This window comes from Silene latifolia, chromosome 11, assembly GCF_048544455.1.
Source record: "Silene latifolia isolate original U9 population chromosome 11, ASM4854445v1, whole genome shotgun sequence".
Classification (NCBI taxonomy): domain Eukaryota; kingdom Viridiplantae; phylum Streptophyta; class Magnoliopsida; order Caryophyllales; family Caryophyllaceae; genus Silene; species Silene latifolia.
Window position 1 is genome coordinate 142502664 of NC_133536.1, and position 7774 is coordinate 142510437.

A 7774-nucleotide genomic window follows, 5' to 3' on the forward strand; every position below is an offset into this window, starting at 1 on the left:
GGGTTGAGATAAGAAGATCACTAAACTAAATAACAATGTAAACAAACAAGCAAGATAATTAAAATGAGATGTAAACAATTGATTAAAAGCACTAGGGTGTCATGGGTTCATAGGGGATTCATGGGAATTGATCATACAAACATATTCTCAAATTATAAGCAAGCAATTATTGTTGTGATAGGATCGAGTTGGTTTATATCTTACAATCCTAGGAAGATATGGGTCCCGGAGCCGAATCGATTAGATTGTCACCTACAAGTCGACTTAATCCTCCCTACTCAACTATATGCATGGTCTAATGAGAATCGAGTTGGTTTATGTCTTACAAGTCTCATTGAAAAGGTAAGTGATGGGTAAAAAATGCAAGGATTCATAGGCTCGCATTTCATCAAACATAACATGTGCATAAGTTGAGATCACAACAACTAAGCAAATAAATTATGTGAACATATTATATTAAGCATGAATCATCCCCCATGTTGGTTTCCCCTAATTCCCCTTAACCCTAGCTAAGGAAACTACTCACTCATTATCAAGTTTAACATGCTAACAACGTTGTCAAATATATTAACAAAGCAAAATATGATGAATGAATGGAAAATTATTAACAATAATTAAAACAAGGGTTAAGATAATTATACCTAATGATGATTCAAAAATAATAGGCAAAGAATAATAGAAGTACTTGATGATTGATGGAAGGTTGTCAATCTCCCAATAATACCCAAATAATCTTCAATTACCCAAAATAAATGATGAACAATAGAGAAATTAAGGAAATGAGATTTGTATTAATGCTTAATTAAAAGTTGATTACAAGATTAAAATGAGATTAGGAAGAACATAAATAATATTAAGGATTGATGATAATCTAATTAGTGCAATCGGGTATTTATAGTGAGGATTAGGTACATAAATTAGGGTTACCAAGGGCTTAAATGACGATTAAGACCCTTAAGAAAAGTTGAGGAAATGCTCCTCTCGAAGGAAGATTCTAGTCTCCTTTTTGCTAGTCTTTAAGAAATATGCGCATCCCGAGTGGAACAAGGAAGAGACGTGTTGTACTAGGCAGGAATCCGAGCGGCCAAGGGGTCGAGACGAGCGGATTGTGGTGGTGCAGGACGAGCGGGCAGGGTGTGGGACACTCGGATTGTGGAGGTCTTGGACGAGCGTCCCCGAGGCTGCGACGGGCGGATTGTAGTCCAGCAAGCTTCTTCCTCTTTTCTTCTTTTCTTCTTCCAACAATCCTCAAGGATCTTGTCGGAGATGCAAGGATCTTCTTCATCATTGCCCATCTACTACATTATTTACATACGCCTTCTAGTCTTGTCTTCACTTTGATGCTTGGTCATTAGATTCGATCAATTTAGCTCCATTTTGCCATGAAAATGCAAGGTTTGCACTCCTCTCCTACCAAGGAAACAAAACCTCAAAGAATATGCAAAAGAAAGAACTAAATATAGTAAATGATCCAATTATGCACTAAAAAGCATAGGAACGAGGCTAATTCGGGGACTAAATATGCTCAAATATTGGTCACATCAGATATAAACAAAGCATAGGAGTGAAACCGTCTCATCAAACAAACTTCTTTTTTTTCTTTCTTCATTTTCCACGGTTTCTTGTTCTTTTTTTTCTCTCTTTTTTTTTTCTTCTTCACGTTTTTTTTTTCATTTTCTATTTTTTTTCATCCAACCTCCTTTTTCCTTTCATAAATTACCAACTCCAATCAATATATCCTGAACCAAACTCGACACAATGAAATATATACCGCAGTAACACACTAAACTAGCTTGACATGGCAGGCTGAATTTGGATGTAGTTAAGGGTCAGAAAGGCAAATTTGGCAAATAGTGGAGTTAAATGGGTAAAAATGAAAGAAAGGGAAAATGTAAGCACCTCTCTGCATGTGACACCAACCACTAACCCGAATGTATGCAGGCAATAAGCAATTGAATTTCATATTTATGCAAATTAATGATACATGTTATGCAAGGAGTAACTACTCACAATCGTACATGAACTGGTCACAAATGACACCAGTTATTAAGGCTCTAAAACTTAAAATATATGAGTAGGTTGCCAAGATTTCAGGTCAAGTCTATTTGTTCAGCTAAATTTCAACATTAACTCATAGATTATGCAAATGACTATACTAAAAGATATCAGTTTATGCAAGGCTTAAGCAAAATGACAAAATGCAGTGCAATTTCATCATCGAAATACACCGTTCCGACTCAACCTATATGCAAAAGTAAACGTGACAATTTTTGATTTTTGGTAAATTTTTTAATTTTTATGAGATTTTTGATTTTTGTAAAGATAAAGAACAATGAATATGAATATTAAACGTGATAACAGAAATGCAATAAAGACATAAATGCAGACACGAATATGGATGCAAAACCTCCCCAAACCAAACCGTACAATGCCCTCATTGTACCCAAAAATAGGGAAAGGAAATACAAACTGGAAAGAAGAGTGAAGATGCGGAAAACTTACAAGATAACGCGATGTAGGGACCTCCCCAAACCAGCCAGCAACATGGGAGGTCACTAACAGCTCCATAGTAAACCAATGGAAATGAATCCAAATGACTGAACTCGATCGAAAGAATTTTGTACTCGATCGAGTAAATATGGCCGCGAAAGTGCTCAATCGAGGGAATATAAATCACTCGATCGAGAGTAATAAGCGTTCGATCGAAGGGGTATCTGCAGACCACAAATGGCGACAAAAACCAAGTCTAAAATTGTTTACAGTCTATGGTTTGTAAGCCAATTATTAAGCACACAACAAAACTAAAATGTTCAAAAATCAACTAAAAAGAAATTTAAACTCCGGGTTGCCTCCCGGTAGCGCTGTTTCAGATAGGTCCCAGCTCGACCTTCTTCTTATCATCCACCTGCAGAAATGAATGGCCAAATACAAGGCTATTGACTGAAGGAGGTTCCCTCAGCGTCCATCAGCTTGACCTTAGGCCTCCATACCATCGCATGAACAGGATAACAGCAACTTATTGCAGCATAATGGCCTCCACCTTTGGCTCTCTCGCGCGCTTTCTTCTTGTACGGCCCAGCCTTGTCCAGTCCTCCGCCTGGGTCATCAATCCACACTGTTCCAGCCTCCAATGGTAACGTATGATACCCACCTTCTGGGTCCATCAACCTATCAGTACCTGCAGAAGAAGTAACAAAGGAACTAACCTTAATTGCATAATCATCGTCTGAAATAAATTTAGACGACCATTTATTATTATCAGCAAAAAAGTTACTCGATCTAGCACTTAAGTTGTGACACCCCCATACTCCAAGTGCCTTACCAGGACCACTTAAGGTATGAGAACGTCACCATCTCGGTTACCCGAGGAATTCATAATCAAATGACAATGAAGAAACATATTTAAATAGCAATATAGTTTAAAGTGATTACATGTTCAAAAGCCAAAACTGATAAAAGTGAAATACAATGTTCTCAAGTCCAAAAGTACTAAACAACTAGTCCAAAACAGCGGAAGACTCTAAGACTGCATGGTGGTGCCTCATCCCAGCTGACCCAAGCGTATCTCCTCATACCTGCTCAACAACTGCTCACCACCCCCGAATGGAAACCACATTTTTTAAAACAATTAACGGGGTCAAAACTAGTTACACGAAAACAATGCCACAATGAAACAAGTACACAAACAATTCAAACAGCTCAACACAACCCCAGTCTCCATCTCCAATCTCCACATAACTGACTACACACTAAAGTGTGTAGCCCTGCCAGAGTACCAATCATAACAGGTACTCCTCGCCGCCAGTGGGGGACCGCAGCCGTTCCCATCTAAGCCCCGCTCATCTCTATCGAGCGATAAACCCATGTTCATTAATGTGCACATCTCTTCTGTGGCGGGTTCCACAGAAGGCGAATCAAGGGCGTGAAGCCACTCCCGCAAGTGACTCCACTCACCAGGGACGCACCCCGAAGATCACAGACAGGTTATACAGTAATCACAATACTTCTATCAACAACCACCAAATTAGAATCCAATACGATAATTACTCAACAACAACAATACTAACAACATCCATATCAACCATGCCATGTAATTAATACCGAGTAGGGAAACCCTACCTGGAATGCAAACACCGATAAAAGATGATCAAGCAGCTAACTCAGAATATCTCCTCAACGAATCCTCCTCCTATACATGGATACATACATACAATCACATAAACCGCCAAAACCCCCAAATTACCCAATTAGGGTTTAATCAACTTAAACAAAACGATATAAAAATTATATGCAAAGCTTACCCTCGACACAAGGATCATAAAGATGTAAAGAACGACGAAAACCGACACACCTAGCTCCGGGATTTGCTAATAATGCGATGAGGATGAAGCAACCTAACTTGAATCTTCTCTTTTGTGATTTTAGGTTATAAATAGTGTTTAAGGAAAAAGGTGACGGAATATTATATATCAATCCGCATTATTAACAAACTCGTCGCAAATCACCCGTTAACCGACTTACTCGATCGAGTAAGTCACTTACTCGATCGAGTGACCCTTACTCGATCGAGTGCCAAGCTTACTCGATCGAGTACCCATCAGACAGACTATTGTTTTGCGTAAAACCATACTTACTCGACAGAGTAAGTCCCACTCGATGGAGTACCCTAAGACCCATAAAACCGTAGTATTACAGTCTGCCCTCCTTAAAAAGAACTTCGTCCCCGAAGTTCAAACCACAAACAAAACAAAACACACTAACATCACCCCGACACAACAACAACATCAAAACTCAAAACAAAACTCAAAAATAAAACTCCCAAAACAAAACTCAACCTGACTCAAAACAACTACTAACTGTACTAAAACCAACACAAAACATGCGAAAACTCTATGCGACCATCTCCTACCCTCCTAAAAGAAACAAGGTTACGTCCCCGTAACCACACATACCTGATCAAACAGAGACAGGTACCGCTCCCTCATAGCCTCTTCCGCCTCCCATGTAGCCTCCTCAGCCTCATGGTTAGACCAAAGAACCTGAAGCAACACTGTCTCACCATGTCTAGTTTTCCTAACCTTTCGATCAAGAATCTGTTTAGGCACCTTAAGATAAGACAAAAACTCATCCAGCTTGATGTTCTCTACCTCTAACACATGTGAAGGATCACTAACATACTTCCGCAGCTGAGATACATGAAACACATTATGCACTCTATCCAAAGCAGACGGTAAAGCTAACCGATAAGCAACCTCACCCACACGATCCAAGATCTCATATGGTTCTATGAACTTCTGGCTCAGCTTACCTTTCTTACCAAATCTCATGACCCCACGCATAAGAGACACTTTCAAGAGAACCTTGTCCCCAACCTGAAACTCTATGTCCCGACGATGTAGATCTCCATAACTCTTTTGTCGATCCTGGGCCGCTTTCATCCTTTGCCTAATCAGCTTAACATGTTCAACCATCTCCTGTACCATCTGTGGTCCCAAAACAACTGCCTCAGCACTATCATCCCAGCAGATTGGACTCCTACATCTCCTCCCATACAATGCCTCAAATGGTGTCATGCCAATACTGGTGTGATAGCTGTTGTTGTAAGAAAACTCAATCAAATCCAACCTCTGCTCCCAGCTACCACCAAAATCCATAACACAAGCTCGCAACATGTCCTCTAAAGTCTTGATGGTCCTCTCTGTCTGGCCATCTGTCGTAGGATGAAATGTAGTACTCATCTTTAAGGTAGTCCCCATCATCTCCTGCAACTCTTTCCAAAACTATGATATGAACCTCGCATCTCAATCAGACACTATATCCTTAGGCACCCCATTCAAATGAACCACATGCTTCCTATAAGCCAAAGCCAACTGCATCTTGGTCCAATTATCTTTCATCGGCACAAAGTGAGCTGATTTCGTCAGTCGATCTACTATAACCCATATCATGTTATTACCCTGCTGACTTTTCGGAAAACCAACTATAAAATCCATAGAAATGGAGTCCCACTTCCACTCAGGTACCTCAAGAGACTGAATCTTACCTTGTGGTCATCGCTGCTCTCCTTTCACTCTTTGACATGTCAAACAACGAGCCACGAACTCCGCTGTTTCCTTTTTCATCCACGGCCACCAAAAAGTCTTCTTCAAATCTTTGTACAGCTTGTCACCGCCTGGATGTACCGAGTATGGTGTGCAATGAGCCTCTGTCATGATTATCTTTTTTAACTCCTTATCACTAGGAACACACCATCTCCTATCGAATCTCGCACTACCATCTGTATGAATAGAGAATCTAGACATTGTCCCTTTCTCTACCCCAGCTCTCCACTCCTCAATCTTGGGATCCAAAGCCTGTTTCCTGCGAATATCATCATAAAGGTCCAGCTCCACTGTCAAATCCCCTCTAGCATCCCCTCTCTGGATCATATGTATCCTCATCTTCCCCTCCTCATCTCTCAACCTCATCAAAGACATAGCTGTGCATAGAGAATGCACACTCTTCCTGCACAAGGCATCTGCAACCACATTAGCTTTCCCTTCATGGTATATAATATCCATGTCATAATCACCAATCAGCTCCATCCACCTCCTTTGTCTCATGTTCAGCTCCTTTTGAGTGAAGATGTACTTAAGACTCTTGTGATCTGAAAACACCTTAAAAGTCGCCCCATAAAGATAGCTAGTGTCTCCAAATCTTGAGAGCAAACACAACTACACCCAACTCCAGATCATGTGTAGGGTAGTTCTCCTCATAAGGCTTCAATTGCCTAGAAGCATAGGCAATCACTTTCCCATTATGCATCAACACACAACCTAACCCATGCTTCGAAGCATCTGTATACACCTTAAAGTTCTCACTCCCTTCGGGTAATGCTAAGATTGGAGCTGTGGTCAGACGCTCCTTTAAGGTCTGGAACGCCATCTCACAACTTTCATCCCAACGAAACTTGTTCTCTTTCCTCATCAAAGCTGTCATAGGTCTAGCTATCTTGGAGAAATCCTTCACGAACCGCCGATAGTACCCTGCTAACACCAAGAAACTTCTGATCTCTGCCACATTCTTTGGTGCTTCCAACTTGGTAACCGCCTCAATCATTGCGGGATCCACAGCTACCCCTTTCTTTGAAATCACATGCCCCAGAAAAGCAACCTCTTCTAACCAGAATTCACACTTAGACAACTTTGCATACAGCTGATGTTCTCGCAAAGTCTGCAACACTATTCTCAAATGCTCCCCATGCTCCTCTTTAGTCTTAGAAAAGACTAAGATATCGTCTATAAATACTACTACAAATCGATCCAAGAACTGACTGAAGACCCGGTTCATCAAATCTATAAACACGGCAGGTGCATTAGATAACCCAAACGGCATCACAACATACTCATAATGACCATACCTCGATGTAAAAGCTGTCTTTGGTATGTCTTCCTCTCTAATCTTCACCTGATGGTAACCCGACCTCAAATCAATCTTATAAAAGACTGCTGCATCGCTCAACTGATCAAAAAAATCATCTATCCTTGGCAAAGGATACTTATTCTTTACTATCACTCTGTTCAGCTCCCTATAGTCGATGCACAACCTCAAGCTCCCATCTTTCTTCTTTACAAACAACACTGGTGCTCCCCACGGTGATACACTAGGTCTAATGTATCCCTTCTTAATCAGATCATCTAGCTGCTTCCTTAGCTCCTCCAACTCCTTAGGACCCATACGGTACGGTGCCTTAGAGATTGGCCCCGTCCAACACTGAAACTATCTCTCTCTTAGG